General features: G+C 40.4%; 1 long non-coding RNA gene across 1 annotated transcript; it reads left to right on the top strand.

Annotated features, from left to right (window-relative positions):
• The first annotated feature begins 1,515 nt into the window (after positions 1 to 1,515).
• LOC129416203 (uncharacterized) lies at positions 1,516 to 8,691 on the top strand. Its single transcript, XR_012372664.1, has 2 exons — positions 1,516 to 3,343; positions 7,810 to 8,691. It is a non-coding gene; the product is annotated as an uncharacterized lncRNA (long non-coding RNA).
• The last annotated feature ends 1,529 nt before the right edge of the window (positions 8,692 to 10,220 follow it).

The raw sequence follows: 10,220 nt of genomic DNA, 5'->3' as shown, positions 1-10,220 counted from the left end.
TACAAGTGTTCAACTATTCCAGCATCCACACATGTGACTTAGTAGACAAATCTTGTTTCTGATGTGACGTGTAAGTCAAATGGAAATTTACCACAAAATTTATCACATTAAATCTCCACTTTGCGTTTGTTTTAGATTCATTTGAAGTCACCATTATTGTGATTAGTGTTTCTTTTAGTTAGGATTTTGTCCCTTGACCTTCACTGAAATACAACTACAACAGTGTTTTTTGCTTTTAGCAATTGCAACTTGTTTATTGCCTGAAGGAGTAGAAAAATCTATCATGTCATATAAGCTTGATTTTTTTATGTTATGCTGCCTAACATTTAAATATGAAATGATGAAATAAGAATAAAGAACTGAAATGTATAAGAGTGACACTCTATGCTGATCTAAAAACACACTGTATTGAACAAGATTGCTGCAAATTTGTCAGTTGTGGTTTTTGCTTCAGAGAGACATCAACACTTTGGATACAAATCTCAACAATGGTGAGAGTAAATGGTAAGAAAGAGTTTTCTACAATCCTGGTACCCATCATGCATTGCAGCATTTTGTTGTTGATTGTCACCATTGTTGCATTTCATAGGCAGATTGAAGTGTACCTAAAGGCTAGGTTCTGTAAATTTACGGACAACGTTCTTTAAATCTACAAAATTTTCAGTTTATAATAAACGGAATAAACGGAAATGTCTTATAATAAACGGAAATGTCTGTTAACATAACGGAGAAAGTACCTGTAATTTTCTGCCAGGAAATTATCCGTTTTTTTACAGATTATTTTTTTAGAGTGTACATATAATAAAGCCTGCTCTGCAATTTATAAATGGCAGGTGGATATGTTCTCAATGTTGCTGATATAATGGTTTCACAGTCTTAAAAATGTGCTACATCTCCTGCTACATGATGCCAGAGAAGAATCATTTTTGGCTTTATGGTTTCAATCTAAAGAACCTTTCTGTTTCACAAAGTTCAACTTTTTTAAAGTGCAGATATTTGTTTAAAGGTGAGAATGGTTACTGAAAGATTTATTAAAGAACCAAATTGCTGTAAGGAACTGTTTTCTGTAGCACCTTTATTTATTTAATTATTTGTGATATTTTTCCTGTTTTTTTTATTTACAGAGTAAAAATGCCTTAAATCAATTTTCATTAAGGAAAAAGCTTTAGTAAGAAATGGGATTTAGGAATTCACAAAATCAGAATTTCATTTTTCCTATATAAACACCCGTCTTTGATTTAATAATAAAACAGCGTGTACTGAACTGATTCAGACTTTCAAACTTTTTTATCAATTCTATACAGAAAAAGGACTATGGCCTTATCTTAAATTGAATCTTTGAGAATAACCTGAAGTGTACCAGACAGCTTCTCCTGAAGTAACAGTTCAGTATGTTCCTCATGGATCGTCAGGCTTGCCCTTTTAAATCTCGATTGTTGCACATCACTGTACCATCGCATGCTTCAGCACCTGCGTGAGGGTGCTGCCAGAATCTTTGTAGTGGAGGACTTTTATTATGCTTTTATTTTCATATTATTATGTTTTATTTTTCATCCTATTTTTCTTTTTTTAATTACAATCATAAGCTCATAAATTGTGATTCATATGGAGATCATGTTTTTCTGCTTACGTACAGAATTATGCTCTTTCTGTCTTCTGAGCAAAGTACAATGTCCAAGGACTTAAACATCATGTACTGAGAACAAGACATACGTTTTATGATTTCACTAGATTTGTGTTTAACTGTTTCTGTTCTTAATCACTGACAAATTGAAGCTTATCTTCTAAATGACGTAGAAACTGATGACTACACATGTTTCAGCATCTTACTATAAATGTGTGTTCAACCTTATAATCGGGGCTCTTAGGTTTTTAAACTTCTAGCACCATGGGGGTGAGAGCCTATTCTGCAGAATATATAAAATTCAGACAAAGAAAATTCTGTCGACAGTGTGTCTGTGTGATCCTTGACTTTGACTCTTAGTGAGTATTATTTGATGCGGCTAAAATTCCACGACAATAATGGCGACGAGGATGCGGATTCCACAGCTGAAGACTCCAGAAGGTTTGGGAGAGACTGACTGATCACCCCTGAGACGAGAGGTCTCGGGCTCCGTACCCCAGGCCTAAGGGAAGGGAGAGTCTCAACCATTTCTGAAGTCAAAGCTGACGGAATCTGGAAAAGAACCGTTGTGGTGGCATCTGAATAGATAATACGGTAAGCGTTATTTCGTTCGTGACCATGGGTCAGGGTAATTCGAAAGGGAGTACAAAGTCAATGGATCTGGAAAATGGCGTGTATGCTCGAGTGATCAAATCAAAGGGCACGGGGGCGTTGGAAAGCGTAAAATCTGGGAGAAAAGGTATGATTTTCCTCCTAAAGGAAAACTAAGTGAGAAAGCACTCACTTTATTAAGGGAAAAAATCATTGCGGATGGCAGAGAAATGAGAGCACCGAGTAAGATAAAGACCAAGGACGAACTGACTCAGACTAAGTCAGAGCTAAACATTAAGCATAATGTTTTCCTACATCAGGAAACTTATCATTACATGATGAACCTAACTTTCTGTTTTTTTCCTCCTCCATATGCACCTGCACGTACCCCACCTGGGGTACATTTCTCTTATACAAAGGTACCTCTTCTAGACGATGATCTCCAACCCCCTCCAAGAAGACTCCCACAACCACCCGCACAAGAAGCATTACCAAGAATACAAACTGCACCCCCGCCAGCACAAGAACTACCACCTGAGCTAAACTCACCAATCCTCCTCGACAGCACTTTGGAAGAGGAGGAAGTCCAGATAAAAACATCAACACAGGAGAGGTAACATCCTGGGAATCCTACCTAAAGCAAATGTTCCTCGGGGGACTTCAGCCTGAAATTCCAACGAAGGTGAAGCAAACCTGCATCGGATGGGAATCAGGAAAGCTGAGTGAGGTCATTACACATTCTCTACATGCTGAATGCCTGCATGACGAAGAAAAACGAAAGAAGCAGAGAAAGGCCGATCAACAACTATTTTCAGCTTTTGTCAAGATAGGCGAATGGGGCCAGCAACGGCGTTATCAGCACAGTTTCCTTTCACAAGGACAACATTTTCCAGGAGAACTGGCAGCAGAAAGAACGAGAGAAGAGGAGAGCAAAGCAGTGGCCGGAAAATCCAAAAGAAAAAGTTTGCTGGTATTGCGGAAAGAAAGGACACTTGAAAAACCAATGTTTCAAATTCCTGAAATCTCAAGAGACACCGGAATCCCAAGCGGGCGCGGGAAACTTTGCGGGGTGTAAAGAAAAAGGGGACTGAAGCCAGGAGGGGGAAAGAGAGAATCAGACGGAAGGGGGTAAGTCCAATCTTGTTTTTTCTGCGGTTCGAATGCCATATTATCTGCTTGCTAATTCTGTTTTTTCTGATGTGTGTGATAGGGAAAGGAATGCTTTATGCAATGAAGAACTTGCTTTGCTTGATGTTTGATCGAGAGGCATACTCTAAATTGCCTCTCGAAGAAATAATGGTTGAGGGACAGGCGTTGTTGTTTTATGGTAGACTCTGGATGCAACTCACTATGTCATACGCAAAGATGAATTCCCATTTGTCACCTTGAGTGGGCAGTTTAACTCATCTATGAGTGCTACGGGGCATATAGTGAGGGAAGAATTTACTGCTCCACTCTGTTTTATGCATGACGGTAACGAGTTTATGCATATGTTCCTTTTATCTGACGCGTGTCCGGTAAACCTCATGGGGAGGGATTTGATGTGTAAAATTAATGCTAGCATCTTATGTAACAACCAAGGCCTGAATATTTCTTGCTGGGATCCCAGAATGTCATCTATATGTGTGTCTCTGTTGTATGTGTGTATGAATGGGCCTTTTCAGAGTGAAGAGTTGCATGCTGAAGGGAAGATAAGATTGCCACAAGCCAGCGAGGTCATTCCAGCTGATAACATGCATTGCACAGCTCATAGAAATGGTTCTCTGTAAAAACAGAAGGTTTGACTATAACCCATATATGCTGGAATGACTCATGGTGTGTGGCACTCGTTCAAATTGACAGAAAAGCAAGAACAAATTTTTGATGCCGAAAATTCAGTACCCCATGTTTCCATTGCAAAAAAATACCAGTCAGCCATGGGAAAAAGCAGGTGAATTTGCAAAGGCCTGTAGCGAGGCTGTTGATTGGGAAATGTTGTCAGAAAACGTGCAGTTCTCAGAGCAGATAACAGCACAAAGGAGAAGTTGTGTTTCTTTTTTTCATTGCTGAGAGAGAGAGAGTTATAATACAGAAAGCTGTTTCTGCAGATTCAAATTTACAAAACATTTTGCCAGCACACATGACGTGTGCTAGCATTGATTTACCGCAAGAGGTTCTTGACAAAGTACCTGACTACCTGTGGGCTAAAAAAATATGATGTGGGTTTGATTGAAGGGTGTGAACCAGTAGTTATCACCCCAAAGAGTGATTACAGACCATGCAAACCTCAATACCCTCTGAAAAGGGAGGCGCTTGAGGGAATAAGGCCAGTATTTGAGGCCTTATTGGAGAAAGGGATAATTGTTCCCTGCCCAAACTCACCTGTGAGAACACCCATTTTTCCTGTACAAAAGGTCAGAGATGCAGGTCAGCCCACAGAGTGGAGGTTTGTTCAAGACCTCCAAGCAGTAAATGCTGCGGTGCAGGTAAGGGCACCAAACGTGCCGAACCCTTACACAATTCTCTCACAGATACCAGCTGACGGCCAGTGGTTTTCTGTAGTGGATATTTCAAATGCATCTTTCAGTTTCCTGTCCATCCTGATAGCCAGTTTTGGTTTACTTTTACATTTGAGGGGTACAGCGAGAGCCCCACGATTTACAACTCTGCATTGCATTGTTCATTACAGAAACTTGTGTTGGATGATGATGTTGCTTTATTGCAGTACGTGGATGACCTCTTGATCTCCAGAGGAAACGCACGCCCAGATGTGCAAAACCAGCATCGCTCAAGACCACTAACACAAACTTTTCTCTTACACAGATCTCCCAAGGAAATGAAGCTGAGACAGCACAGGAGTAATTAATAAGAATGCAAACTTTTTCTCTTTCAACAGAAATAGCCCTATGGAAATCGTGTGGAGCTACCAAAACTTCTGAAGGGACTTGGATGGGTCCAAATCAAAAACCTTGCTTACCTAAACACTTTTATTCCCATTTTGCTAGGTTGACACATGGCTTAGACTACGTGTCCAAAGGAGGAATGCTGACAGCCATGGCACAAAATTGGTTTACAAAGGGTTTTTCTCCTGTAGCGCAGAGACATTGTGAAAACTGTCATATATGTCTGGGTAATAATGTTGCAAGAGGGGTAAAAACCGCACCTGTGGGGCATCCCATTTCCTGAGGGACCATTCTCTCACAGATACCAGCTGACGGCCAGTGGTTTTCTGTAGTGGATATTTCAAATGCATCTTTCAGTTTCCTGTCCATCCTGATAGCCAGTTTTGGTTTACTTTTACATTTGAGGGGTACAGCGAGAGCCCCACGATTTACAACTCTGCATTGCATTGTTCATTACAGAAACTTGTGTTGGATGATGATGTTGCTTTATTGCAGTACGTGGATGACCTCTTGGTGGCGGCACCGACTCACCAGTCGTGCACAGACAACACCATACGGTTGCTCACTCATCTAGCTGAGGAGGGCCACAAGGTCAACCCCAAGAAGGTACAGTGCTCTGTCCAGAAAGTAACCTTTCTAGGACACGAAATTACACCAATGGGTAAGTCTCTCTCTCCAAAGAGAATAGAGGCGATAGCTAACATACCAAAACCCATTACAAAGAAACAAGTAATGTCATTTTTGGGTATGACATCTTATTGCAGGACTTTTATTGCTAATTATTCTGAGATGCAACAACCATTGCATGACATGATTTATGAGAAACCTTTGGCACCATCAGAGAAGGTAAAGTGGACAGAGAAGGCTTAAAGGGCATTTGTGGAACTAAAACAGACATTACAGCAGGCACCCACTTTGGGGCTGCCAGATCCAAAAAAATCCTTTTATTCAAACTGTGGATGAAAGAAATGGCTGTATGACATCTGTTTTGTTGCAAGAACACAGTGACAAGTTGAGACCAGTGGCATATTTTTCAGGTCGTCTTGATACGGTGGCCAGAGGCCTACCAGGATGTCTCAGGGCAGTGTGGCAGCTGCGGAAAAAGCTGTACAATCCAGCAGTGAGTTTGTGGGATACGCACAGCTGCGTCTGTTGGTTTCCTCATTCTGTGTCTCACATACTGCTTGAACAGCGCACATCTCACTTGTCTGCAGCAAGGTGGCTGCGTTATTCCTGTGCATTGTTACAAATGTCTAATGTCACAGTTGAAAGATGTACAGTTCTGAACCCGGCGACATTGTTACCTACACCTGATGAAGGTACACCACACTGTTGTTTGTCTGCCCCACGGGAAGTATGTACACCAAGGCCTGACCTTGCTGACACACCCATACCTGATTGCACCCCCACATATTATGTGGATGGTTCCTCTTCCAGAGATGAAAGAGGCATAAATAGGATGGGGTGGACAGTTGTGTCTGACTTTGAAGTAGTGAAATCCGGATGCTTACAACCTCACAAATCTGCACAGGTGGCTGAATTGCATGCACTAACACAAGCTTGTAAAATTGCTACTAATCAATCTATAACCATTTACATTGACTGCTTGTTTCTCTTTAAGAGGAAATTTTACTCCTTTCTCAAATAGCTGTGTGTAAATGCAAAGCACACACCAACGGACAGGACGTGATCTCCAGAGGAAACGCACGCCCGGATGTGCAAAACCAGCATCGCTCATGACTAATAACACAAACTTTTCTCTTACACAGATCTCCCAAGGAAATGAAGCTGAAACAGCACAGGAGTAATTAATAAGCATGCAAACATTTTCTCTCCCAACAGAAATAGCTCTATGGAAATCGTGTGGAGCTACCAAAACTCCTGAAGGGATTTGGATGGGTCCAAATCAAAAACCTTGCTTACCTAAACACTTTTATTCCCATTTTGCTAGGTTGACACATGACTTAGACCACGTGTCCAAAGGAGGAATGCTGACAGCCATGGCACAAAATTGTTTCACAAAGGGTTTTTCTCCTGTAGCGCAGAGACATTGTGAAAACTGTCATATATGTCTGGGTAATAATGTTGCAAGAGGGGTAAAAACCGCACCTGTGGGGCATCCCATTTCCTGAGGGACCATTCACACATGTAATGATGGATTACATTGAATTGACACCAGCAGAAGGTAAACGTTACTGTTTGGTGATGACAGACATGTTTTCGAAGTGGACTGAAGCCACGCCCACCAAACATGCAGACAGTGCTGGGGTGACAAAAATGTTGTTGAAAGACATTATTCCCAGATGGGGAATCCCAAACAAAATTTCCAGTGATAATGGAGCACACTTCACTGCTCAGGTGGTGAAAGATGTGGGTAAATTTTTGCAAATCAATTTGACCAATCACTGCGCCTACCACCCACAAAGTGGAGGTGCAGTGGAAAAAGAGAATGGCACCATCAAGGCAAAACTAAGCAAAATGTGTGAAGAAACAAAATTGAATTGGGTTCAGTGCTTACCACTGGTACTCATGTACATGAGAATGAGGGTCAGAGACCGAACAAAATTGTCCCCATTTGAAATACTTTTTGGTAGACCCCCACATATGGGGTGGGAACCACACAGGGCGACAGGTGATACCCTTCGAAATGAAAATGACATGTTGCAGTATTGTATTCCTATGTCTTCTATCCTTCAAAATATCTCAAAACAGGTTAAAGCAGCACTACCACGCCCCGCAGAGGGACCTTTGCACAACATCAAACCAGGAGATTTCGTGTTGGTGAAAAACCTGAGTAGGAAATCCTGGAAGGCGAGACGGTGGGAGGGGCCATTTCAGGTTCTGCTGACGACTCACACCGCCGTGAAGGTCGCGGAGCGTGCCACCTGGGTGCACGTTGCCCATTGCCGGAGGGTTGGTCCTGGACTAAAAGGTGTAAACCAAAGGGAGGACGGCTAGTCGACTGCTACGGACCACTTTTTCGTATTGGTGGGAACCACAGATACCTGTATACTGCAAGTTTATACGAAGAACGACACGAGAGAACTGCAACAGCTCACAAGGTATTGGAGGACGACTCCAGTATTCTGGGTTTGGTTTGGACACACGCACACGACATCTTTAATGTGGGTAATCGACACGACGCTTGCAGCTTAATAACTGTAATTACAACACCAGCTTTGAGACCCCACATTAATTTAGACACTAAGATAATTTCATTAGAACAAGAAAGCAGGATAGCTTGGCACGACTGCACCGTGTGGTCCTACCAAACCCGAACCTACAAAGGAAATTAATCAACAAGGGCTCACGACCCCAACTCTAACTGTGCTCAGGGCTCACGACCCCAACTCTAACTGTGCTCAATCCGGAATCATCAAGGGCTCACGACCCCAACTCTAACTGTGCTCAATTTCTTCAAGAAAACAAACTATTTTTCTTCTTTCAAAAATGAGGTTCATGATCATACTATGTGTGTGTGCATTTTTGCTTTTGCAACTGCACAGAACTATATGTACACTATGGTTAAGGGTAATAACCAGAGCTACGTAACGATGACAGTAAATGAAGTTATGAATAAATCATAAAAAGGGAGGAGTGTAGTGGAGGACTTTTATTATGCTTTTATTTTCATATTATTATGTTTTATTTTTCATCCTATTTTTCATTTTTTAATTACAATCATAAGCTCATAAATTGTGATTCATATGGAGATCATGTTTTTCTGCTAACTTACAGAAATATGCTCTTTCTGTCTTTTGAGCAAAGTACAATGTCCAAGGACTTAAACATCATGTACTGAGAACAAGACATACGTTTTATGATTTTACTAGATTTGTGTTTAACTGTTTATGTTCTTAATCACTGACAAATTGAAGGTTATCTTCTAAATGACGTAGAAACTGATGACTACACATGTTTCAGCATCTTACTATAAATGTGTGTTCAACCTTGTAATCGGGGCTCTTAGGTTTTTAAACTTCTAGCACCATGGGGGTGAGAGCCTATTCTGTAGAATATATAAAATTCAGACAAAGAAAATTCTGTCGACAGTGTGTCTGTGTGATCCTTGACTTTGACTCTTAGTGAGTATTATTTGATGCGGCTAAAATTCCACGACAGTATTTTATTTGAATTATCAAACAAAATACTGTAGGTAATAACATTTAATTTGAATGATTTCTAAAAAGTATGTGTCTGTCATCATTTTACACAGCTCAAGCTCCTAAAAATTTTAAACCATACACATCCAAAACAGATTACTTTAGACCAGATGTTCCTTTATGAAACCAGTAAAACAGCTGAAACAGTAAAAACAATAAATGGTGAAACAATAGACCTTTTACTGTTTGTACATAATGATGACGTGGCAGCGTATGCGCACGCATTTAGGCAACGGAAGTATGGTAAGGATCAAGAGTGAAGCAACACAAACAGAGAAAGTTATTTTAAAAAGTTAACTTTATCAACTTTTTTAACACAGCTACCGGATCCGTGTACTATAGCGGAGTGGATTGAAGACGTTAGCAGATGGCCAAAAATAAAATTGGTACATATATACGTATATTAGTATATTATATTAGTGCAACCAAATGGAACGACGAGACATTATGATGCTGGGAAACCATTTTAATAAACTTTCTGAGTTGCTAACACGTTAGAACCAATGGGGAATAACACCACTTCTGTTGCCTAAATGCGCACGCAGGCTATTTGATCATGTGAGCTGTAAAAGGGTCTATACCGTACATAAATAACAGTGTATGGTAGTACTTAAAGACAAACTATTTCTTTATATAATCTTTATGTATCAGGATGAGCACTTTGTCAATTGTGATATGCCTTCAGATGCTGATTGTGGATAAATTTACCAGAGATAAACATTGTTGTTCTATAGTTGATAGGGAAAAACAATTGATAGGGTGCTGGGTATTGTCAAGTTAACATGCAGATTGAAAATTATGTGATGTATGTCTTCTTTACTCACCATGTGAGAACTGCACCCTTCTTGAGTTGCTTCGCCCTTTTGAGTGAGTATAGCATATGATGATCATTTAAATTATAATGAGAGATCAATGTCTGATTTGTAAGAAAAGGTTTGATTTAGATATTTTTATCTATCT

Source organism: Misgurnus anguillicaudatus, chromosome 2 (assembly GCF_027580225.2).
Source record: "Misgurnus anguillicaudatus chromosome 2, ASM2758022v2, whole genome shotgun sequence".
NCBI lineage: Eukaryota > Metazoa > Chordata > Actinopteri > Cypriniformes > Cobitidae > Misgurnus > Misgurnus anguillicaudatus.
This window is presented reverse-complemented; position numbering and strand designations above follow the sequence as displayed.